At 41.3% G+C, this 24,878-nt stretch overlaps 1 protein-coding gene across 2 annotated transcripts in view; it reads left to right on the forward strand.

Annotated features, from left to right (window-relative positions):
• Positions 1-9,655: 9,655 nt before the first annotated feature.
• SACS (sacsin molecular chaperone) overlaps positions 9,656-24,878 on the forward strand; it is a 60,373-nt gene continuing 45,150 nt past the window's right edge. Inside the window, exons 1-2 of one of the 2 annotated variants that reach the window (XM_050713572.1) lie at positions 9,692-9,924; positions 19,160-19,206. The gene's annotated coding sequence lies outside the window, so the exon portion shown is untranslated. Of the gene's footprint in view, positions 9,925-19,159; positions 19,207-24,878 lie in introns of both variants that reach the window. The other variant, XM_035542479.2, reaches the window with a different exon arrangement.

Genomic DNA, 24,878 nt, shown 5'->3' on the forward strand with positions numbered 1-24,878 from the left:
ATCAAGTCTCATATTTAAGTGCTCAGTTTTAAATCCCCGGGTTTGACTAAGTGGCTGTCTGGAGATCACAGGGGCTGCTGCTGTGCCTGCCGTGCCGTGCCGAGCCGTGCCGTGCCTTTTGCGGTGACAGCGCCCCCGGCACGGTTGGTGGGGCTGTGGGGACCTCTCGTGGTGGAATCGCAGAATCACAGAGTCATTAAGGTTGGAAAAGACCTCCAAGGTCATCTGCTCCAACCATCCCCTACCACCAATGTCACCCACTAAACCGTGTCCCTAAGCACCACGTCCAACCTTTCCTTGAACACCCCCAGGGACGGTGACTCCACCACCTCCCTGGGCAACCCGTCCCAATGCCTGACTGCTCTTTCTGAGAAGAAAATAAGTCTTGGAGCTATCAGCCCTGGCTGCCCCCAGCAGCGCTCTGCCCGCTGGTGAAACCGAGGGGCAGTGGGGCAGGGATGCGAGCACAGATGAGCCCGGAGAAACTTAGCAGTGCCATCAATGACTGTTATGTGATGCCAGTGCTGGTATAAACTTAGGTCTCTGGCTGTATTCTAAAAACATATTGCACGAAAAAATCATGCTTTGTGAAGTAATCAGTCCCTATATTCATTCTGCACATATCATTTTCCATCCTTTCCTTGACACACAGTCCAGGAGAGATTTTCCATACCCATGGCAGTTGGAGAGACCTGCTCGTTAGCCTTCCTCAGGCAGTAATCCTGCAATTCATTATCTCTTTTTGTAACACTAATCTTGAGGAGTCAAAATATTTGTAGTTTTATGCATATACGATTTAGTATCTTTTGTTTTTTTCATCTCCTTCTGGATTTTATTCCCCCCAAATACCTAAGCCCTGAGGTTGAAAAACAGCATGTGAAACACTTGATTCCAGTGAAATTATCGTTATTATTTTAAATTATGAACAGTGATTTTTTTTTTTTTGTCTTGGAATAAACCTCTTTAGCCATGGCCCAAATTATCCCTAAGGCAATCTGAAAATGATATCACATAAAATGTACCTTCATGTACTTTTCATTGAGTTTTAACAGAAAAACTTCTAGAATATCTTATGGAAAACTCCTAGAATACCACAGCCTTTGGGTATCCAAAGCAGATAGCCCAGGCTTGCATTTAGGCTCCCTAGTGGCTATAAAGGGGCTCCCATCATTCTTTTTTGATCTGTTCACATGAATGTAAAATAAAGGTGCAGTGTTTTTCTTGATTTCATCAAGAGCTACTCCTAAGCAGGGATTAAGGAGCATTCTCATTCTGCTTCCACTGCAGCCCTCCTGCAGAAGCACAGCCGTGGTGCTGGGGTTGGACCACAGGCAGGTACACAGGCCAGCAAGAGCTTTGCTTGCACAAAGGAGTGGAGCCACTGCAGGGATGTTGTCCCAGCATTTTAACAGACTGGAGGGACACTTTTTCAAGAGTATGGACATGGAGGATCATGGGAGCACAGGACTGAAGCATAATTTAGGCAGGAGGGGACCTGAGGAGGTCTCTGGTCCAACCTTCTGCTCACAGCAGGCTCAGGTCTGAGGCCAGCTCAGGCTGCTCAGGGCTTCATCCAGTTAGGGCTTGAAAGCCACAGAGGATGGAGATGGCACCACCTCTCTGAGCAACCTGTGACTCTACCTGAATTGTCCTCAGAGGCAAAAAAACTTCTGTCCAGTTTTAAACTCTCCTGTTTCAGCTTATACCTGCTGTCTCTCATCCTCCAGCCTTGCACTGTTGTGAAGACCCTGTCTTCTTCTCCCAGACCCATGTCTCCTCACCTAGTCTAGGATGTTTGCTGCCAGGGTCACTGCTGGCTCCTGCTCAGCCTGCTGCCCACCAAATCCCACCAATCCTCCAGCCAGGTGGACCCAGCCTGTGCCAGTGCCAGGGGCTCTTTCATTCCAGGAGCAGGGCTTTGCATTCATTTTTCTTGAATTTCACAAGGCTGGACCAGCCATCCAGCCTTTCTAGGTCTCTCTGAAAGGCCTGAATTAGTAGTCACTAGTCCCCCCTGGGGCTGGTGTCATCTGCAAAATTTAATTAGAAATAGATCCATGCATGTAGGCAGTGTGTATGGCTACATGATTCCATGCAGACGAACATCAGCTTGCTGTTTCCCTGCTCCAAGAGTTTCTGTGGCATCTGGCCTAAGCTAATACAAGTTGCCTCTCAGTAGAGCTTAATAGCATGGGATCAGGATTGTGCTAATCACAGCTAAACAGCTTTTGGTTCAGAGCACAGGAAAACTGAGCTGTGTCTGCTCCAGTGTCCTATGTGAGTGTAATGTGTAAGTCTACCAAAATGCATGTTCAGTTGGCTCTGGTGGAGCTACTGACCTGGCAGGCCTGAAAGAAGCAGCACTCTGATAAAGTGGATCCAAATCTAGTGCTGGCCAGAAAACTGACAGTGAGAGTATTAATTAATCTGAAGTCACTTAAAGCAGCGCTGAAGAGAAATCATTATTGATCACCAGGAATGAGGACATGTTATCCTAGTTGTCTCACATAACAGCATCGCTGTTTGTGATTTCCAGCATAACTTCAGGCATGTTGAATAATTTGCCTCCCAGACACCTAGCAGCAGTTTCCTTCTGATTTTGGCATGCTTTGGGTTGTGTGAGCACTTATGGGCACCAGCAGAGCTGTGCATGGAAGAGGTTCCAGTTCTCTGATTGAGCATTGAGGGAGCTGGTGGCAGCCTCACTTCAAGAGGGAATATGCCCAGGAAAGGCATGTCCAGGGGCTGATACCATCCTGCAATAACCTGAACAGGTGTTGGAAACTGGATGTTACTCAGGGCAGAGAGGAGCTGAAGGTTAAGTGAACTGATACTCCTGAAGAGATGTCTGTTGGCTCCCAGAGGACTCCAGTTAGACCCAGAAAAGTGGGAAACTAACAAAATGAACAGACATGAAGGGAAACCATGTATTTATATGAACGAGCAGATTAACTGCATAAATTCTGCTCACCCTTATCTTGCAATCACTGAAGTTTATAATAAAGAGTGGGCATTATCAGAAACTCAGTAACTGATGTTGCCAATAGCCTGAAGTCTACACAAATGGAGCAAGCACCAGCATTAAAGTTCCATATTCCTATAGAGCAGCTGGAAATGCACTGCAGTGCTGCTAGAGGAAACTTAGAACCAATTCTGGTGCAAACCCATTGGGCAATCGCTGCCTGGGTCTCAGGAGTGAGATGTACCCTTGACAGAAAGAAGCTGTCAGAGTAGCTGCTAGAGTTGGCACCCCGTGGATTCAGGTTTTTCTTGCACACCCATCTTAGGTGACCAACAGCAAGGAAGCTATTGGGTCTGCTGGTTTTGAGGGGATGGGTCTGCTAGGCTGGCTTTGGGTCAAATGACAGGCTGCTAGGAAGCATGAAGCAGCTGCTGAGTGCACCTGCGAATAGTGCCATTGAGCCATTGAGCCTGAGGGTTGTGACAGCATCAGAGGTAGGGGCAGCGTCAGAGGTAAGGGTGCTGCTACATTTATTATTTCATTAGCTATTGTATTAATCATTTATTATGTATTAATTTCGAGACCCTCTAACTGATTTCAGCATGATGAGAGGGGAAGAGAAAAGCAGAGAAGAGGGAAAGAGGAAAAAAAGGAAAAGGGAAAGGGAAAGGGAAAGGGAAAGGGAAAGGGAAAGGGAAAGGGAAAGGGAAAGGGAAAGGGAAAGGGAAAGGGAAAGGGAAAGGAAAGGAAAAAAAGACTTCCATTTAAACTTAACTAGCAAAAAATACTACAGAGGTCAGAAATAAAAGGTTATCGACTTGTAGGTAAAGTTTAAACACACACACACAAACATCATAAAAAAAAAGAAAAAAAAAAAGAAAAAGACTGTGAGTAGCTCCTGAGCCAGGCAAAAAGCAAGTAAGGGAAGGTGAAAAAGATTTTCCCCATGACTGAGTTGTCTGATAGTAAGACAAATATACCAGTGCATGACAGATGAAATGGGAGGTAAAAGGCAAAGCTGGCTATCAAGAAGGTTGTGGAAACTGATTTAGATAGGAAAAATGAGTAGCTCTTTTCTGAATGTGAAATTAATAGTGTCTAGTAGCCTAAAACCCTCTTTTGTTTCCTGATTGTTTATCTAGGGGTATTTCTGATCATCAGTCACATTTTTTCTTCACTTTCTTTTTGATGAACAAGTTAAGCAGGTTTAACTCCTTCTTTGAAGATGAACATTATTTTTCTAACTGTATTACTAGGGCTTCTCTGAATCTGTTCTCAGCATCTTTTCTGCATTCTGAGAGGAGATCAGAATCATGCAGAGTATCACAAATAGCTCTCAGTCACCAAAAACTTCACATTTTCTGTCGTTTGTAGATCATGCTTTCCTTCTTCATGGTCTCACCACAACAGCAGATAAAAATTACCAACAACGATGATTAACAAAATAATTTTAATCTTTTTGAATGAAATATATATGAATATATATTTATAAATACAAATCTAAAATATATTTATATATTTATGCTGTAGATAATATATACTATATTGTTATTATTTATAATAATTATTAATATTTTTTTTCCTGACTGCAGGATGGAGGCAGAACTTGGGCTCATTGACACTGCGGTCTGACTCATGCTACCAGTCTGTCTTCAAGACCCAATTTAACACCCTTCATTTCACATTCTTCTGTTGTGCAGTGATCTCTGGAGAGCATATGCAAGAGAGCTGTCTGAATGTTTTCCACAGGTTTACTTATATCTGCTGAGATGTGTGGAAGTTATTACATGTGGATCATTTCACCCTTCTCTCCTGAGTCTATTTCCTTGGTGTTTAAATCATGACAGATAATGAGTCAAACATGACTCTGTGCTGACTGTTGAACACCATGTGTAATGCTAGCTCATAGCTAGCTAAGTAGCTACCACTACTTAGAGGAAACGTCTCACCTAGGGAATATCCTTTCATAAATAAACCACGACTGGATGTGACACAGCTGTGAGCTGATTAGTGAGGAACATCCTGAAAATGCATAAAACTAATTCTATGTCCTTTTTCAAACACTTCCCATAAAGCCCTGCTGTGGTAAACAAAGAAAATAATCTCATAGCAGGAAAAGCTGAATGGGTTATTTGCATTTCTGTTCACCACAAAAGAGGTAAGGGAAATCTCCATGCTGGCATCCTTCCGGACAGAAACTACACAGAATGGCTAACTTAAAGTGAAGTATGTGTAGAAAAGGTTATAGAAGTAAATGAAGAGTAACATGTTACTGGGGCCAAGTGTTTTACCCAGACATTATCAAAAAGAAACTCATTTAAGAACTCGGCAATGAAATGCCTGAAAGACTATCTGTGCTTGTAATTTTTTGTTTCAAATTCCTTTCGTTCCCCAAGGGCTGGGAAGTAACTGAAGAGACCAATTTTCGGAAAGAGTCCCAAGAGGAAGCTGCAGGCTGGTGTATACAATGTCTGTACAGGACACGTTCAAAAGATCTATAGTAAAGAATAAAATTGAAGGACAGAAATAATTGCGACATTGGGCAAAAGTCATCGTGAATGCTGTAAATACAAATAGTGCCTTTCATACCTACTTGAACAGAGAGCGGCAGCATGCAGGGATATTGGAAATCCCATAGCTGCTTCTGCACAGCTGGCTTTTTTGCTCTTGGTGTGGAGTTCTGTCCCTCCATCAGTGTTGCCAGTATTAATTATAGAATAAGCTCGCCTCCTGAATTTCAACACGTAGAGTCAAAGCCATCTCTCCAACATCAGCTGCTGCCACCTGCCTCCATGAAGCAGGGAGGTCTGCGTGCGTGTCAGTGGTTAACGCACTGAGTGCCCCGGGTAAATGGGGTCAGTCAGGCTGCACAGCTCCGGCCGGGCTGCATGCCATCAGCTGACAGCTGGTATTTGCATTTTAGTTAGAGAGTGAATACGTTATGATCATTGTTTTAATTTCCTTGCCTGGAATTCTTTCTTGGTCATGCAGTCTCTTTATGACTCCTACCCAGATGATATATCAAATTCTGCATTGCCATGGAGGTACAAATGCACCAAAACATGTTTTCCTTGTGATTTCATGAATATTTAAAATATACATGTATATATTTCAGTGATGAAAATTATCATTAATGAAAAAAGTAGCATGTCAAGCTAATCTGAGCCTAAATCAAAGTCTCAAAGGACTGTACAATTCCACACCATTGATGGTACTGAAGATAATAGCCTGGGCTAGCCACATACCGATCACACTGGCTCCAGAAGATCAGACTGGTATTTTAATCACCAAAATGTTAATAGCCTGGCTTCTCTGGCATTATAATTGTTATTGCACTAATAGCCCGGACAAGACAGTATTTTAATAATCCTGGATCACAGCCTAGAGCTGTCAATTTTTAACATTTCTGTCTTTTTATCAAAGCTACCAAGAGGTCTACCACAGATCTCATCAATTACAAAATACAGAAATTGACATTTTAATTTAAGAAAGGATCAAACTTGGGAGCGTTTGCACTCACTGTACCAGATACTTTTCAGTCAGATTGCCTCTTTCCCATCATTCTCTTTTTAAAATTTCTCTTCTCTTCTGCCCCTTTAAACCACATGTGAGTCCCTTGCAATAGCCAGGCCACACTGTGTTGGTGTTTATTGATCTAGGCATCACAATATTGTTGTATGATCTTACTACAACATCTAACCAATACAGTCCAAGATATTTAACCTTGTATGATAGCAAAGCTCTCACTATTGTTGATATTCTAAGAAATTAATTTAGATTGTCTACAATTCTGTTTGTCTTTAAATTTCACTCATCAGTTATCTGTTGAACGCTCATTCACGCTTCAATGAGCCCCCTAAATCTTCACTGCTGCACAGTACACATCATGAGCAGATGGATTTGGCAGGAAATTTTATGGCCAAGCCTCATTTTTGTCCCCTTTAATTTGACGTTTGGAACGCATGGGGCTGAGAAGACTGATTGAGAGGAAACTGACAGTTTTCCTCCAACAGCTTGCAGTGCCTGGAAAAATTTAATCAAATAGTTTGTGAATTTGAGCTCTCTTTATAAAAAATGAACTGTGGTTAAGATATTGAATTTTGCTTCATATTTGTGATAGCAGCTAAGTCACCTGTTCTGAGATTTTCCATGGAGTTAAAGCAGTTAAAGCTCCCTTGTAACTTCTGAGCTGGGTCTATCATGTAATTGAAATATGTCATGATTTGAGGAGGGATTCAGCTCCCTCATTAAGGTGGTTTGCGAGGACTATGGGCAGCACGAGGACGATGAAACCCTTTGCTCAGCATGGAGGGCTTTGCAGTGGCACAGTGCATCAGGGCCTAAACACAAGCATGTGGTTTGTAAGTCCAGCTCTCCTGCAGCTGTTCAGGGAGGAGGGAGGTGAAATGCAAGAGGCAGAGAAGAATGGTCCTGGCTGAGAGAGCAGGTGAGTGAACTTCAGGAGACATCCACCCTACGGGTAATCCATGAGAGTAGCCGGCTGCTCCCCACCAATGACCAAAGTTGTGCCAGATGCAGCGGTGTCAATGAATCCTCTAATATGACTGTGATTTTCACAGCTGAGATGGTGAATTCATCAGTCAAAAGCTTATTTTGGCCTTTGTTTTTAAATGTCCCTGGAGGGGAAATTGGCCCTTCACCTGCTTCCCGCCAGGAAGCCCAGCTGCTCCTCCAGCCACAGTACTGAGACAGAGGGCTGGCTGCCTCAGGAGACCTTCTGTCAGGAGATTGCTGATGAAACTAACAGCTCCCAATCCACTTTTGCACTGTAGGAACTGAATTTCTTCAAGCCTGCAGCTTAGAAGGGATTTGAGCACTTTGTGAGAGAGCATTTTCCAAACGCTCTCCTTTCAGTGACCCCATTGCCTCCTATTGCTGTGATGCTTCCTCTGTCACCTGTGGCTTGATTCCCACAGGCGTGGGATAAATAGGGATTTTTCCTGCTTGCAGGGTCTGACGCTCACAAGCAGGGCTGATGCCACCCTGCTGACGTACATGGCTGTGGCCTACACACGTGCCCTGCTCGGGAGCAGAGCAGCATTCCCGGCATGCCACCATGGTACAGATGATGCTCTGAACTGCTAAACTTAGGAGCGAGGTGACAGCTGGGTGAGATCATTGTGCTGCAGGAGCTTATCCAGTGGGGTAATGCTTTGGAGACTGGCACGGCATGTTTTCATGGCTAAACAGCCCCGTCTGCCTGGTTACAATGTGCTTTTGTTTACTTGAACTCAGAGAGGATTTCTTATGTGACCGTGGCAAGCTTTGATAGAGCTGAGGTGTGATCACCACAAAAATGTGTTTCACATGGTCTCTGTGTGACAAAAAGCAATGCTGTAAGGCCAATTTTCTTGCTCACTTATGCTCAGCGCCTTTCATAAACCGGGCTCTACCTGTGAGGATGTTGGCCTCCTCTGGTAAACTGCTTGTAAGTAAATTCTAAATCTTATGATAACACAAATAATTTTGTTTCCTATCGGAAATATTTTAATATGAAACATAAGGAGCAGACTTCTATTCCTTGGGAGATTAATATCCTTTCACACAATGCTGCAGCCACTCCTTAATGTTTGCAGCGTTGCTCTAACCTTCAACATGAGAGAAGCCAGCCTCGGCTTCTTGGCAAGGAAAGAGGTTTTTTAAGCAAAAGCAGCAGAGTCATAGTAAAGTCCAGGAATTCTCTAAGGAGGAGCCCTCTGCCTGTACAAAGCTGCAATACCACTGTGTTTTCTTGGTTGTTTTCTGCACCTTTGCAGGTGTCACCCTGTAGACAAGCTAATCCTGGTGCATCTTCATGCAGCCAAGGGCTGCTGAGGGAAAAGAGAGCTCCAGGATCCCTAGAAACCCTCAATTTCATACTTTTAGCCAGCTCTGAAGCTCTTGGAAAGTGCTACATTAGTATAATATTTTAAATAGAAACAGAGAGAGGTCAGATGGAAGTGTTTGTGGTGGTGTGTTGCTGGACCCTGAGATCACCAGTTCTTCTGAGGTCTGCTTTATGCTCAGTTGAATAGGAATAGGAATGTAAAGTACATAAGGAGCTAAGCTTTAAAATGTGTAAGTGCTTTAAAATGTGCCAACTTGGAAAAGAGGAGAGCAAACTCAGGATGCTACTGGTAGTACACAGACTTCTGAGTATTGATGTAATCAGCACTGAAGAAATTAATCTCAGGGAGTCCTAAAGAGTGCAAGCATTGCACACAGGTGGTGGATGAGGGAGGCTGAAGCAGAACAGCAGGGGTATTTACTAAAGCTGCTCCACAGAGAGAGGTTTTCAGACGGAACTTCTTCAAATTGTGACCATTATAAATGTAAACATTCTCTGACACAGCAGGATAGCTCAAACATGAAATAGATAGAAAAACTGTTATTTCTCCTGTATAAGCTGAAAGAAATGCAAAAAGTGGAGAAATAGTGCGTCAAAATAGCAGGAAATAGATTTGAATTAAACAAAACAGAATGAAATCCCAAATTGGATCTGTTACAGGAGACATTTACTCCAATTACAAGTTATGCCTCGAGTTGCCACTCTTCAAAATGTTTCCTTTTCCTTCTGTCTTGGTGTCCTCCTTTATTCTATGGCTACTCCATGCCTGCAGTTTGTATTGTGCTGCTGAAACCCGAGATCAGTCAGGACCATATCTCTTTAAAAAAAAAAAAAAAAAAAAAAAAGAGGAAAGAAAGAATAACCCAAGCTGGGAAGGGGGAGCTAAAGCCTCTGCTGCATTGGGCTGCTCGGATACATTGAGGCTGCAGCAGTGGTCACGCATCCCTCTGCAGCTTGCTGATTTTGCAAAAGAGGGGGGAAAAAGATCATCCTGCATTCCAGATGCTGTCAAACACAAGCAACCAGTGGAAGAAATGGCACAATGAGCAGACGAGCATGTGGAAGCAGTTTATGAAGGAATAGTTACGTGCAGAGCTTTGTCTTGGCCGATGCTGTAAGTACGCACTCGATCTCAGATCCTGTGGCCACTGCAGTTGTCTGGGGGAGATGTTTATGGGTATGCTGATGCCCTGTGAGGTGTTTCATGGGTATGCTGATGCTCTGGGAGGTGTTTCACGGGTATCCCAATGCTTTTAGACCTCGCAGTTGGGGAAAGCATTGTCTGTGGCACGTTTATCAATGTATCGAGCCAAATAACGGCACACTCTGCGTCTCGACAGGATTTTGGGGGGAGTGACGCCCTGCAGTGCCCTGGCAGGGTGGGTTGAACCTGCACATGGGCTGCTCTCCTTTCTGGGTGGCTCGCCTGGGCTCCCCTCTAGGTGTGCCAGCAGTGTGCTGCAGTACCCCCCTCCCTGGGCACAGGCCTCCCTGAATCTCAGCACCGCCTTCAAGCGTGGGGCTACACAATACGTTTTTTTCATGCCACAGTGCCTGACCTGATTTTCAAAAATCCTACAATTATTTGTTACACAAGCTTCATGCCAAGTGCTGTATTCTTAATTTTCATTACGTATGCAGTTGTAGAAAGCTTATGAAATTCCAGTTGCTTTGCGTGTTACCTTTGGGAGGCTGGGTCTTAATATAGCTCTTGCTATGAGAGTGCCAAGTATGATTTATTACTCAAAGGAATGAACGTTTTCCTATCTTTTGTTTTATTTCTGGTTTAAGAATATGTATGGATTTTTAAATGTAAACATTTGTGTTTATGGAAATCCAGTGTCTTGTTCTCTGGCAGATGATTTAATGCCTTTTGTTCTGCATCTGCTGTGATGATCTAGTACAGCCTTAAAACTAAGTCAAAAAGCAGAGCTACGAGCAAGTTTATTGCACTATGTTTCTTAGCAAATTGTTCAGTAACCAGGCAACATTTCTTTATTGTAGCTAAAACTATGCATGTAGCTAAAACTAAGTAATGAGTATTTCCCTTGTTCTTTTATAAGAATTTCAGTTTTGATTTCATTTGTCTAAGTACTGTGTAGGGCCACGGTGATTTGTTCTGAAACAAAGGTTATCATCTATTTGACGGCCTCTGCAGTTGTACCTCGGTACTTAACCAGCTGCTGCAGAAACTGCTGGAGATCTCACGCCAGTAGCAGGGGAGGTAACAGCAGGGTAGATGTGATGAGCAGCCTTGCTGATGTGTTATGGAAGACGAATAGATGATGTAAGGAGGAGTCTTCTTCTGTGCATCTCTTCTGGGACCTAGCTGAACCGCAGCTCCTGATGCTGGTGCCAGCAAGTAACAACACACTCGTGACTCTGTCCCACTGGGGACATCAGACAGAGCCTCCCATATACTGGGAAACCCACAGGGAACTTCTCCCATCTCTGCTTTTGGTGTTATCTGTGCCTCATGTTCTCAGAGGTATTACAGCTCTGTCACCAGTCATTTGCAAAACAACTCCTTATTGCTTGCTATGAAAAACTGAATTATAAGAGGCCCAATTTAGCCCTCAATCAGCTTACAACAAAATACCATTACCTGAGGACTGTTCCAGCTGGGAATGTGAATGGTGAGGCTGTGGCATTGTCAGTATTCACTCTTACTCCCTCCTCTCCTGTGTGAAGATTGTTACCAACACCATGCAACATCTCTGGTTAGAAGCAGAATTTCCAAAGATTAAGAGAGCAATCATTTGCTTTGTCACGTGAGGGTTATATGAATACAAACAGAATGCAAAAACCCAGTCCCACATAGCGAATTTCTGTTCCCATACAGAAAATGTGCAGGACCATGACATAATTCAATTAGATAAGATTGTTTTATAGGCTGCTTACTGTCGTGTGAAGGCAGTGGGAAAAGTTCAGCTCCTGTGTACTTCCATTGTTTTCGACAGAATTACACTGGGGTGGATTTGGTATTTTTGGGGCCAATTGGAGAACCTTTTCTTTCTGTCCCTTTCTTAATTGTGCTCCTGTTTCTCAGACATGATTTTTTTTTTTTTGTGAACTCCAGGGCAACAGGCCAAGTTTCGTACAAAAATAATATAAAGGATCTAAGTGCCCAAGTTAAGAGCATGCTTGCCTAAGGCTCCCTGTAAAGCATGGGGGCACTTCCCAGAAAATTGATAGACAGCATGCCAAAAGTTAGCCAGTGGTCATTGCTCTCACATTGCTCTCTGTTTGGACCCTACTCTTAAAAGCTCTGCTTCTAAAACATTACATTAGATTTTTTGTTGTTGTTGTTAAAATATATGGAAGCATCATTTTTTGTAATTGAAAAGACCATTTTCTTGAAGGGTTTAAACAGCAGGTGTCATGCTGCCCAGTTTTCATGAATCCTTGGGATAACACATGGAATTGAAATGTAGAGGAAAACATGCATGTTGGATTTTGAAGTATTAGATCTTTTGGAAGATTTAATCTTTTTAGAAATGTGTTAAGTAGTTCAGTGATAATTTTTGTTATATGAACAACTATTCAACTATTATTTCTGCCTCAGCTAAGAAATACAAGTTGCACGTTAATTTGATACAGTAGCTCTTCTCTATATATCGTATTCAGATTTTTCTTATCGATGTGTACTTAATGAGTACATATGCATTTTAGCAGCCTTGAACTAGATCTCTAAATGAGGTGATCTAATTTATTAGCATTTTTCCTCCTTATTGCCATCTCAGTGGTCACTGTTTGGAATTTTTGGCCAGTATCCTTTTTGTTGTGATGGAGGTACAACAGAGCTGTATGAGGAAGGTTTCACGCTGCCTGTGAAGACCTAAATATGTTCATATGCATAAAAAAAAAACCAAACATGAAACCATGAAGGTCAGACTAGAAATAAATGAGGCCTACATGTTTTCTCTAAACTTACCTGTAGAAATTGTCTCTACCCAGATGAAACCACAATAGCGCAGCATTTCTTGTGGGTGATGATTACACTCAGGACATGATGGGGCAGGTGTTACGAGCTCCTCTGGTAACCTCCAGGGAGGTTACCTCCCAGGCTTCTCTCAGCTGTATGGTTTGGCTTCTTTTTCCTTACAGAAGAATGTTATACGTGGTTGCATATCCTACTCCTCACCTGTCTGAGATGACACAGATGGCAGAAAATAGCTAAGGTCTGAGCTTTACCACTGGGCTTCCACAAAGAAGGAAATAATAACATTAGTATTTAAATTACCAGTTTTAGTTAAAGCTTCACTGAAGCGTCTTGTACCTCACAGAATTGTTTTAGGTCAGGCTAATAGATCCAGCTGTCTCTTTGCTAGTTGTATATGGTACATGCTGGAGCTTTGCAGCACGAACAGCAAAATCACTCTCAGGTTTTCACCAATGTAAGCTGAGATCCTCAAGAACATGACAGCAGGCTCAGAGTGGTCTGATGTGTTTTACAAGCAGACACCAGCTGTCAATGAGTCCTGTTCCATAAAATCATTCACGCTATGAAATAAATTGCAAATGTCAGGAGATGTCTGGAAACCCATGGGGATAGAAGGGGATTTGCAGCCCACTGCTCTCAATGCTTGCTTATGCAACCTGTGCTTGCCCCATAAACCACCCCATGTAAATCTTTCCCTTCCTTCATGTATTTCTCTCTTGATATAGTTCTTTTTGCTTCCTCCCAGGCCAATTGCTATATGAATTACCTCTTCTGATCTACTCTCATTAGTTTTTCTGTAACAGCAATGTCCCTGTTCTGCCCTGATCCTCCAGCAGCATCTCACATTTTTCCTACTCCACAAGGGTGAATTTGGAGGCACTGACCATATCTGTGCTGCTCGATAAAAGAGCCAGGAAAGAAAATTCTGCCCATGCCCTTAGCTGTCTCCTTTGTGTTCAGTGGTACAGGCAAGCTCATGCCTGAATTGGGAGCAGCACAAATGTGTTGAGCCACGGTCTCCATCTAGAGCAGCCCATGGACAAGACACATAGCAGGCTGTGCACTGTAGGGTGATCTTTCCACAGCAGAAATATGTGGACTCTCTTTCCAGGCACTAACAAGTAATTTTTACCTCATAACCTTTATATTCATGTTGGACTGGCATTGGAAACCTAGATCCTGGTATAGGCTTTTATTACCCCAGCAGTCCTGTGCCATGCAGTACCTCAGCCTACCACAGTGCAGATCCATCAGAGCAAATTAGATTTAAGAGCTGAAGAAATTAAAAGTGCTTTACAGTTTTCTTTGGCTACTTCTGTCAGCACTGAGCACATCTCTTTAAATCATATTGGTTGTTAATTTTTATACAACGTATGTGTATGTACACTTAGAGATTTCCCCCAAACAGCTGTAGTAGACTCAAAAATTCATCACTTTGGGACACACAGAATTATATACAATAAATTATTTGGTTGCATATGTTAGAGAGCACTCCCCTAGTGCAGAAAATGGATTATTAGACCTGAAAGGGCATTTTCATCTCTTCTGTGATGCCACAAAAACCAATTTATTTCAGTTTCTCATTAGCTGTGACAGGGATGATGTCAGACAAGTTGTGCATGCTCTGTCTTATAAATAATAAATGAGAAGGACCATGTCTCCTCTTTCTTTAATGCATTTGTGTTATAGCTGGATAGAAAAGGCACCGGCCTGCTTTATGGACGATAATGGATTTAAAAGAATTGCTCAGACACGGCTGAAGGCATTGATCCTGGGGGCTCCTGCTTATCACCCTTTGTCTTGTTCTCTGGCATCTCTCTCACCATGGTGTAAAATACTACCTTGATTAAGAGGAATAAAAATAGGATCCTAAAGTATTCTAAAAAAAATAGAAATAGTAGAACAAAGTACAAGTTCTTTTTCTTTTTTTTTTTTCTCGTTCTAAACTTTATAGTATAAAAATCTTCCAAATACCCTATCAGTGGAACTTCATTTCTTAATTTGTGTTTTAGTAGCTCCATTCTTAAATATACTTTTCTTTTCCTTCTTTGTTTCTCATGCAGTACTTGCAGAGTGAGATTTGTTGTTATAAGCATCTCATTAATCATAATTTTCACTAATAGGGTGCTGTTTAATCAAGTAGTTCAAACTACTCTGCAAACACTCATGGATGTATGATGATACTTATGATATCCCTGTTGCTTAATATAGCTCTTTGTGAATTATGCTATTTCTGTTTCATATGCTAAAATGTCCATGTTCATTTCAGTCATTTGCCTTTCTAAACTTTTTAATTAAGAAAAACAGAAGAGAAATACCTGTTTAGAAAATAGTATCTTAAATTGGGCATGTTGTGAAGCAACAGAAGATAAGGAAGTGATGGCAAATCATGGGCATACCAAATCTTGGCAGAGCTCTCCTAAGAATATATTTCAACAACAGTTGCTGTCGTGAATGACACCTGCTGAACACGCTACATTTCCATGCTTTCATAATGATTTGCAGCATCAGCAAAGGAGTTAACTATTCTCAGATGTGTAAAGATTTTCTCCCCACCATCTTGGCATCCTGTATCTAGCCAAGCCTCTGTGTTAATCTCCTTGCTTCTGCAATGTTTGGCATTCCCAGATGTAAATTTTCAGCATAATGTGCCCCAGTTTAGAGTCAAGTCCTCCTACTTACACAGGAGACATAAATATAGATAAATTCCCTACTTAAAAGCATATTAGTCATAGACAGAAAATGCCATGCCATTTGTCTTTAATTTTGGCGAACAAATGGCATAGAGTTGAAAATACTTTTGGTCATGTCTGTCAGACTCTATCCATACTTAGAGAAGTATGTCACGATCTTAAGAGCCTCTTCTTGTTGCTTTTGTACAAAATTCAGTTTGGAGGACCAGGAGAGAAGGAAGGCAGTTGTTTACTTTCGATTAATGTCAGTAACTGGAAATAAATTTCAGCCTTGCAACAGACACTTCAGGAGGATATATCAGTTGGTCTGAACAATACCGTGTGTCAGGTAGATGAGCAGCACTTGCTGGGGCTATTCTCACTATTGAGTCTGTTTCTGAAGAAATTTTCTTTACTTTGCAGGAAAATTTGCTTGTCTGCAATATAGAATTTCTTTGAAGAAATGAGTCCACCTGCAAGTTATTCCCTAAATTTTCATATTTGCCTGCCTTTCTCCTTGACAAGAGCTGTGGAGGCATGCAGCATTGTGTCTGTGAAGTAACTTTATGCTATAAAAGTGTCATTTTTACACAACTTAACTGTCATTATTTCAGGCCTTTTGACCTAAAAAGAGCCCTCCCCTCCCCTCAAACCTCTCCCAAACCTGCTAAGACCACAGGGGGCTGCCACATGTAGCACAGAGAAGACCTGGGACCAGGGGTGTGCACTAGGTCTGTGGCCTAGACCTAGTGTGGTTCTGACGTTCAGCATATGTGAGTCAGTAAGCATCATCCAGAGTGGGGACCAAGTCCTGCATTTGGACCTTTATGGACAGGATGGGAACATTTCCCAACCTTTCTGCTCTGCCATATTGCTGCCTCTGACTTTATTTTTTTGCAGAAAATGGATTTGCTGTCTGTCCTGGATCTTAAAGGTTACAGCATCCTTCTCTGTGCCTTTCAGTAGTCACTGTCCTTCCCTGCTGATACTGACCCAGTTGCTGTTGTGCATATGATTTTCCTGACGTGCAAGTAGGGTAAGGCTGCCCTACTCTACACTTTTCTTGGTTCGTCTCTTTTCCTAAGCATCATGCATAAGCTGTCTATCCTCACTTTCTAACCCTCATTTTGCAACCCTCACACATAGTCTTCTGTCACGATCTTCACTGTGAAGCCGACCTGCCTTTTTGATTGACCAATAATGTCAATCTCAAATTCTCAAATGTTTCTTTTTTTTTTTTTTCCAACTGAACACCTAAGTAACTTCTCCCACAAAAAGCCAGAGGTTGCTACATGCTGATCTGAATCAAGTGTGGATGATGATGAGGGACTGCACAGCTTGTTTGTGAAACCACATTATGCAACATACCCATATGTCCCTACCAGCTGGTGCTAATGGGGAGTAAGGAAATTGTAGATGCCTTTATCTCCTTCTTGCCTTTCCTCATTACTGTCCTTTCAAAGATATCTTAGATAACTAGTTTGGTAATAAAATATGAAAAATAGACAGCCTTTCAGCTACTTGAGTGTTGTGGCAACTCCATGTCCTTTCTAACAAGTATTGTAGACTTTGTTTCTAGGACTGATTCTGGGCTAGGTTCTAGGTGTTGCAACTCTCATTAATAGGGGATTGGGAATGACTCTGGGAGTTCTGGGATACCAGGCAAGTCTCTACACATCAAGCAAGCCATTTTTTACTCACGTAATGTGACAACTACATATCTAAGTATCAGGTATTAATCACTCATACCTGTCAAGCATTAGGTGTAAGTTACTGTAAATCTGATGCTGCCTGGTTTGTCTTGATGGCCACAGGCTTTAATGGTTGTGTCTCTGGGAATGAGATGGACAGTCTCCAGAGCACTTCAAAGATGACGCTGAAGAGGTTGTCTTCAGTCTTCCCCAAGCGCCACTGGCTATTGCTGGAGTTTCCGTACACTTTTACATAGGTGAGGACTAGAGTGGTCTAAAGTAATAGGACTTCTTCTCACAGGTGTGGCTTGTTTGTTCAGGTTGGTGTTATGTATTTGCAGGCTTGCTGATTACATGATTCCTTCTATCAGTTGCAGATTGAGTACCTTTATCTTAGTTTTGATGGTTTTATGCAACTATACCAAGCAAATAGCTGTTACAAAATATTTTGCTTCCTGACCAAAGTCAGGCAGTCCTGTGGTATGTCTGGGCACAAAGCAAACAGAACAAAATCAACAACATCAACTCTGAAATTCCTTGCCAAGCTGACTTAACAAACTCATCTGTCTATATTAGATTGCTAGATAATGTACTAGGCCTGCAATTTGTTCATATCATCATTCTCTAAAAGCCAGATCATCATATTATGCACAACTGAGAGAGTGATCTTCTGTTTTAGGAGAATACACTAAAACAATTTTTGACTTAATGTATCCATCCATTTTTGTTTTAGTCTCATACATTTACCGAATCTGAGATGCATGAGTTAGCTTTAAAGTAAAGCTTTGTTGACAACACTAAAGTATTCCCAAATCATAAATAGAAGATGATTTAGTTTTATCTCATTCTTTTGGAGAAATATGCATTCAGTGACACACAGGTCAATGAACTCCGTTGCTACTAGATAAGAGGGTAGATGTGAATTTCAGAGTTAAGAGCTTCTCCCCACCCCTTACCAGCTGCTAGTTTCCAGATACACAAAATTAGATGCTGTCAGCTTAGATGTCCCAAGTGATTTCCAGGGCTTGGCTGTGCACTGATGGGTTGGAAGAGATCTCCTGGAAGAGAGCAGTGCTCTGATGTTGTATGCTGTGAGATCCTTCTTTGGAGGGAAGCTGATCAGTCTCCAAAGCTGACAACTCTCTGCTTGCTTCTCCTTTTGGAGGGCTGCCTGGGAACCACAATGCTTTTATGACTAATTTTCCCAGCCCTCCCAGGCTAAATTTATTCTGGGATAATTTAAACCTATATATTTTTGTACCCACATGATCTAATAATTTAAATAGGACTCCTTCCCTTCCTGTGCTCATCCATCTTTCAAAAAAATCCATCCAGCTTAAAAAAAATAATCTCACCTTTTCTCTGCTATCTTCTTCATTCTGCTTGACTAAAGAGGCTTGTTTCTCTTAGTCTCTGCTTAAAAGATAGGCTGTTGATTCTCTTGGTTGTTCTTGTGATCTTAAGTCATGTCTCTGGGGATCTGTCATTAGATGCTCATAAGCATCTGCCACACAGCTGGTTCTGTATCTACCATTCTTGTAATAATTTCCACCTTCTCCTACTCAACTGATATTTTTTGAGGTGCTCAGTGTTTCTAAACTTCAGAAGGTGCGAATTATTCTTTTCCTTTTCTCTGGAAAAATATATTTTCAATGGAATATATTAGGTTGACTTTGCATATTTTACTGATTTTTAACTCATTTTGCATTCGCTTTCATGTCTTTAATTAGTCTTTCCTTTCTGAGGCCTTGTACACTATTGGTATTGCACAAAGGATCTGCAGTTGCCCAAAACACTTCTTCACAGTCATATAGTGGTAACTTCAGTTTGATTTATTTAAAATATTTCCTACTAAAATAGAGAATTTATGTTCTAGAGTTCTTACACAGAAAATCTGGTTTTGAAGGTGAAATCATACTTACTTTTAAAACAATGTGTGAAATGATACTTTTCCATATATATACATTATTTTTGATAATTATTTGGAATTGGATTTTATTAATGGATAAGAAAATATTCTTTTTTTTTTCTTTTCTATTTTAGGCATTTTGACAATTATTTGTGATCATCCAAGACAAATAATAACACAAGTACATTATTCTAATTCATTATACTTATGCCTGAACTGTCAGTTATTAGTTTACAAGGTAGGAGGCAGACCAGACGAAGAATTCCGTTACTAAAATTAGGTACTCAGAAGTTAGAGCATGACTGACTTTAACTTTGGAAGAATATTTATTTACCATAATCTTTAAGATAATTTCGTTTTCTCTTTCACCTTAAGGCAATTCAGGGCAATGTTAGACTTTATGCATCTGTTATAATGGTCTTTTGTGTACAACCCTGTAAAGTGCCTTCATGTAACCATGCAGGATATCTGTTTTTCCTGGTATTTTAGCCAGTAGTAATGTTGCAAAACAAAAGTCAAGGTGTGAGTTTTCTGTGTTACTTCTTAAGAAATGTGCTCAAGGAAGAATGTTTTTGTAACTAAAAGAACCACTTCATTAATCCGAAGAAAATCCAATTAAAATAAAATGAAAGGGAAGGAAATCTGCGAAGGTACTCATTCCCCCATAGATAATTGTATTTTCACATTTGACTGACTCTCTTCCTTTCAGTCTTGTATCCCTTACAGAGACTGACTTTAATAATGCAGTTGGCATATTTATTCTGAACTTCTAGTATTTTCTGTACAAATGCTCCATTCCTATTCTGTCCTTAATGTGGTTTCTCATCAGGGCCTCATGAGAGATAACTCGTTGCTGGATATTTCACAGACTTTTGTATGGGCAATTCTGCACAGAGCAATGTGCTGCTACAGTGGACAATCCAGACTAGCTCAGATAGTAGAAATGATATTGCTGCTTTTAGCCCAGAAAGAGCTAAGAGATTTAATGTACCCTGCTTTAGAGCAAGCAGAGTTTATTGATTAAGCTGAATATCTCTAAATGGCATTGCCTTGTGCAGTCAAGCCATAACTCATTTTCCTATGAGGTTTTTTTTCTTCTCTGCTTAATAGACCCATTGTTCATATACTTCATTTGCTTATGAATGCAGAGCTCTTCAGATTTCTGCATTATGGTTCATAGAGAGCCTCAATTTCATGTTTCATTGGAAAGCCCATTGAATGGCTGAGAACTAACCCTCAGCGGAACTAGTTCTCCTTCTGCTTGTCCTTTCGTGTGGCACCTACTGCTTCCAGTTTCAGAGAAAAGGTCTTAAAGTTGCCAGGTTTCTGGAGAGCAACAGTTCTGGTGACCTTCTAAATGCTTGTCTCTTTCCCTCATTTTTTTATCAAGATTTTTTTTCCCCATCTGCTATGTATTGTTTAGAAATCACTTAGATACCCCATGAAAATGGCTCTTAGTTCACTTCATCAGAATTCGATGAAAGGATTCTTTATACATAGTTCAACCACACAGTCCCAGACAGTTAATGTAAGATCATTTGAATACCACAAAATCTAACTGTAAGTTAGTCATATCATTATGAATCATTTTTAGAGCTTTCATATTGTTGTATGTAATCATACTTCCTGAGTCACCTTTTCCGTAAGTGAAGTGTTGCAAGTCATTTGTTAAGCAGATTTGCTTTTCTTTGTTAAGCAGAATTGCTTTTCCTTTGTTCATTTGAGGAAGAAACAAATGAAATTGGCATGGAGCCTATATCTGATTTCAACTAACTTAGGCTTATTCTTGAGAATAAATACAGTACTTTTTCTGGCCCCTGAGACAAATTTCTTATATTCTATGGCTTGGGTTAGTGGTGATCTTTGCTTATGTCCTCACGCAGTGTTGAGCTGTGTGGAGATCACAGACTCATAGAATGGCTTAGGTTGCAAGAGACCTCAAAGACCACCCAGTTCCAACCCCCTGCCATGGGCAGGCACACCTCCCAGCAGCCAAGGTTGCCCAAAACCCCATCCAGCCTGGCTTTGAACACCTCCAGGGATGGGGCATCTCCAACTTCTTTGGACAACCTGTTCCAGTGCCTCACCACCCTCTGAGTGAAGAATTTCCTCCTAACTTCTAGTCTAAACCTCCCCTCTTTTAGTTTAAAACAATTCCCCTTGTCCTGTCATTATCTGATTGAGATAATGGTTGATCTCTGATTAAGATAATGGCTTCATCTTGAGAACCATACGGCTGTCAGTTCTGCTTGCTGCAGCGGCACAGCTGGGTTGTTACTGCCCTGTTCCCTCTGGTTTTGGAGCTAGCAGCTTCTCCATTTGGTCAGGTAACTCTGAACTGTTTCCCAGTGCGTGCTATAGATGCATCCGTACCAAATTTTGTTCACCCAACTTCGCTGTCTGTTGCTAGAGACTGTCGTCTTTCTTTGAGTAATAAAGAAATGTTCACAAATAATAAATTCCAGTGGCTGTCAGTTGACAAGCACACATTGAGGCAAAGAGGGGGGAGGTTCACTCAGCCCTAAGGGACCTACGTGACCTTTGCTGCAGATAAGACTTTACTGTTGCTTTGAACTTGCTCTGGACGCTGGTGTGTGTTTTGATGAGCAACCTGTCTGTGCTCTTCCCACACTATTACTTATGCAGCTTTTTTTCAATTAAAAGGTAATACCTAAATCTAAACTAGTTGCAGTTGATTCCAAGAACACCCTCATAAGTCCCACTTTTCTGTACATCTCCAGAAATCACTGAGGAAATGTGAGCATTGAGCTAAAATATTTTCCTTTTGTTCTGCAAGAAAACTCTCTGTAACATAAATCTTTTATCTCAGGGAATGCTTCCTCTTCTTGCAAACAGTTCTTGGCATTCTCAGGGTTCAGGCAGACATGAAAAGGGAACTTTCTATGCCATAATCTGCCTTGCTGTAGGTGCTCGATTTAATGCCTTACAAATACTCTCCTTTGAAGAGAGAAATGGAAGTGGGGTCTACAATCTTTCAGAAACAGTCTGAATCACTGACTGCCTTCATGGACTTGTGGGTCACTGCCATAATGTTGTTTAAGCTGCCCAGCAATCACAGGCATTTTGAATAAGGCCAGCTGTCTGTAACAACCATCTTAGACAAATATGGTCCTCTCTGCTCTCCCTGGTTTATCTTTACAAATTTTTGGCATCAAAGTGAAGTAAATAGTACTTAATTGGAAGAAATGGTCTCAAGTTGAACCAGGGGAGGTTTAGATTGCATATCAGGAAGAATTTCGCCATGGAGAGGGTGGTCAAGCATTGAAATGGACTGCCCAGAGAAGTGGTGGAGTCCCTGCCCCTGTAGGTAGTTAAGAGACATGTGGATGTGGTGTTTAGGGACATGGTTTAGTGATGAGACTCAGTAGGCCAGGTTGATTGTTGGACTTGATTATCTTGAAGGTCTTTTCTGGCCTAGATTATTCTATAATTCTAATAATCCTGCCTCATTTCTTTTTTCTTTTCTTTTTTTTTTAATTTTTTTTTCCCTTTGGGTGGATAAAGAAGTCTAAAAGAATATATTAAAAGGTGTTGGTTAGTGTAAGGTTATACAGGAATACCATTGGAATCTGGCAGGTTGGTTTTAGAGGAGGTTGGAACATGGTCTGCTTGAAGCATACTCTTTGCTTCTGAGTTTCTGCTGGTCTGTGCAGGGATCAGGAGGAAAGGACCCTTCCCTTCTTCCCTTTGATGTATAATATAATTTCTAACCATGCTTGGTGATTTTACAGCTCCATGGGGTCTAAGAGAGAGAACTACTGCTCTCTGATTCTTGTGTAGCCTTGCAAGGGGTAGGCACAAACAACAATATGTGGTCCAAAAAAACCCCAATGACTACAAAATTTGCTCAGTTTTTCATGTGTTAAATGTTTAACAAAATCATCACACTCTAGAAAAATAATCACTTGTGTACAGTTATTACCAGTCTGTCCTCTGTATAAAAGTCAACAAGAGTGCAGTAGTTTTAGTCTCAGAAGTATTAATAGCATTAATAATATAATATGAATAGTGTCAATAGCAGCAATAGTACTAATGTGTTGCCATTTTTGAAAAAATGTAGTTTACTTTTCATCTTAAAATGATATGTGATAAAGACTGAAAGACCGTATTGTGCACAGCAATATAAATGCAGAGCCATACACTTGTCTGATGGCACTGATTTATATTTGCTGGTGGCCTGGACTACTCATTTCAGCTGAATTTGCTGCACCGAAGCTGTCTAGACAATAAACGTATTAAGGACATATATATTTTACTTGCAGCATTTCTAGCTTGCTGGCTTGCTGCCACGTTATCATATTGCACTGTATCAGGTCTGTCTCAGATTTCTGCAGGACAGCCACTGAAAAGCAACTCAATACATTTGTGTGATACCTGCAGTTGTGGGGTAGCCTTGAGTTTAATTTAACCTTTGATAGAAAGGAATTTTGAACCCAACTGGTATACTTGTGCATCTACAGGAACAATTTGTATTTAAGTTGTGTCTGTCTTCTCAGATTTTTTGGTACCTGGATGGTCTCTCTCTCTCTCTTTTTTTTTTTTTTTTTTTTTTTTTGTGGTTTAGCTGTTTTCTCTGGAATACAAGCTGTATCAAGTAGATCTGCTTTAGGCTATTTTTAACCCTGTACGTCTGAAACCCTAGAGCGTGAATTTGCTGAACAGTTATGTCTTAGTATGCATACAGGTTCACTTCTACATGACTTTCTGTAGCCTGTTCTGCACGTAGACGTTGCTCTTTGTCCGTGTAGTGCAATAATAAGAGTGCTGGACTTCACAGTAACACATAACACGCAAGTTGACTGTATAGCAGCACAAAGCACCGCCAGCCCATTTCGTGCACCAGTCTGTTGCAGCCATGGTGGATCAGGTCTAGGCTCATTCAGACATATTGCATGGAGTGGGATTTTAATTGGGAGAATTAAACCTGTCATGTACTCCTGCCTAACAAATCCAGGGGAAGGCAGAATTTAGTGAAACAGCAGAGCCATTCTGCATTTGTAATGGTATATAGGAGATTACGTATTAGCCCTGAGATGACCCCATACTACTTGAGATCATATTAGACTTCAGCCATACTTGGTTTCCATTTTGTTCTGCCTCTGCTGGCACTCGTTTGTCAGCCCTCAGTTTTGCCAGGTATCCTTGCTTTTTCCCTTTTAAAGGGATGTTTCTCTCATGCTCTCAGGTTTAATACAGAGGAATGGAAGTTTTTAGCATGTGTCACAAGGCACATCTCCCTTTATTTGCTGTTAAAAGCTTTATTGGTAAAACCAAACTGGATGTCACATTAATGGGGTATGATTGAGTTGTGTTTTCATTCATTTTGCACTTTACTAAGGAAACATTTTTGAGGGAGAGTGAAGTGTCCTAAACCAAAAAAGTGTTTTTCCCTCAGCCCCTTTACACATTGACTGTTTGTATCAATGATATTGCAAGGGGCTGTGATTAGCACAACAGGATCGTTCCACAGTGTATCTTTGAACCTTGAGGACAAATGTAAGGTACAGCCAGTGCTAGCTGTGGATGCAGCAGGTAGAGGGAGTACCTTTTGGCTGTGCACATCTCGCTGTGACCCAGGTGTGCTGCAGCTCTGGTCCACTCAGCCTGCTCTAATACTATGCTGCTCACTTCTGTTCTTCTGCTTGAGGATATATACCTCCCATTGCTGTGGTCCTGTGATCAAATTGTGCTTTTAAGTGGTATAAAACATGAATTCAGGATTTGTTACTGCTGTGCCGTCTTTGTTCACAGGTTTTATCTTCTTTAAACTTGGGATTGTGTTCAGTAATTGTGATGGTTCTTGCATGCTTCTCATGCTGCTGGATGGAATAT

Source organism: Cygnus atratus, chromosome 1 (genome assembly GCF_013377495.2).
Source record: "Cygnus atratus isolate AKBS03 ecotype Queensland, Australia chromosome 1, CAtr_DNAZoo_HiC_assembly, whole genome shotgun sequence".
NCBI lineage: Eukaryota > Metazoa > Chordata > Aves > Anseriformes > Anatidae > Cygnus > Cygnus atratus.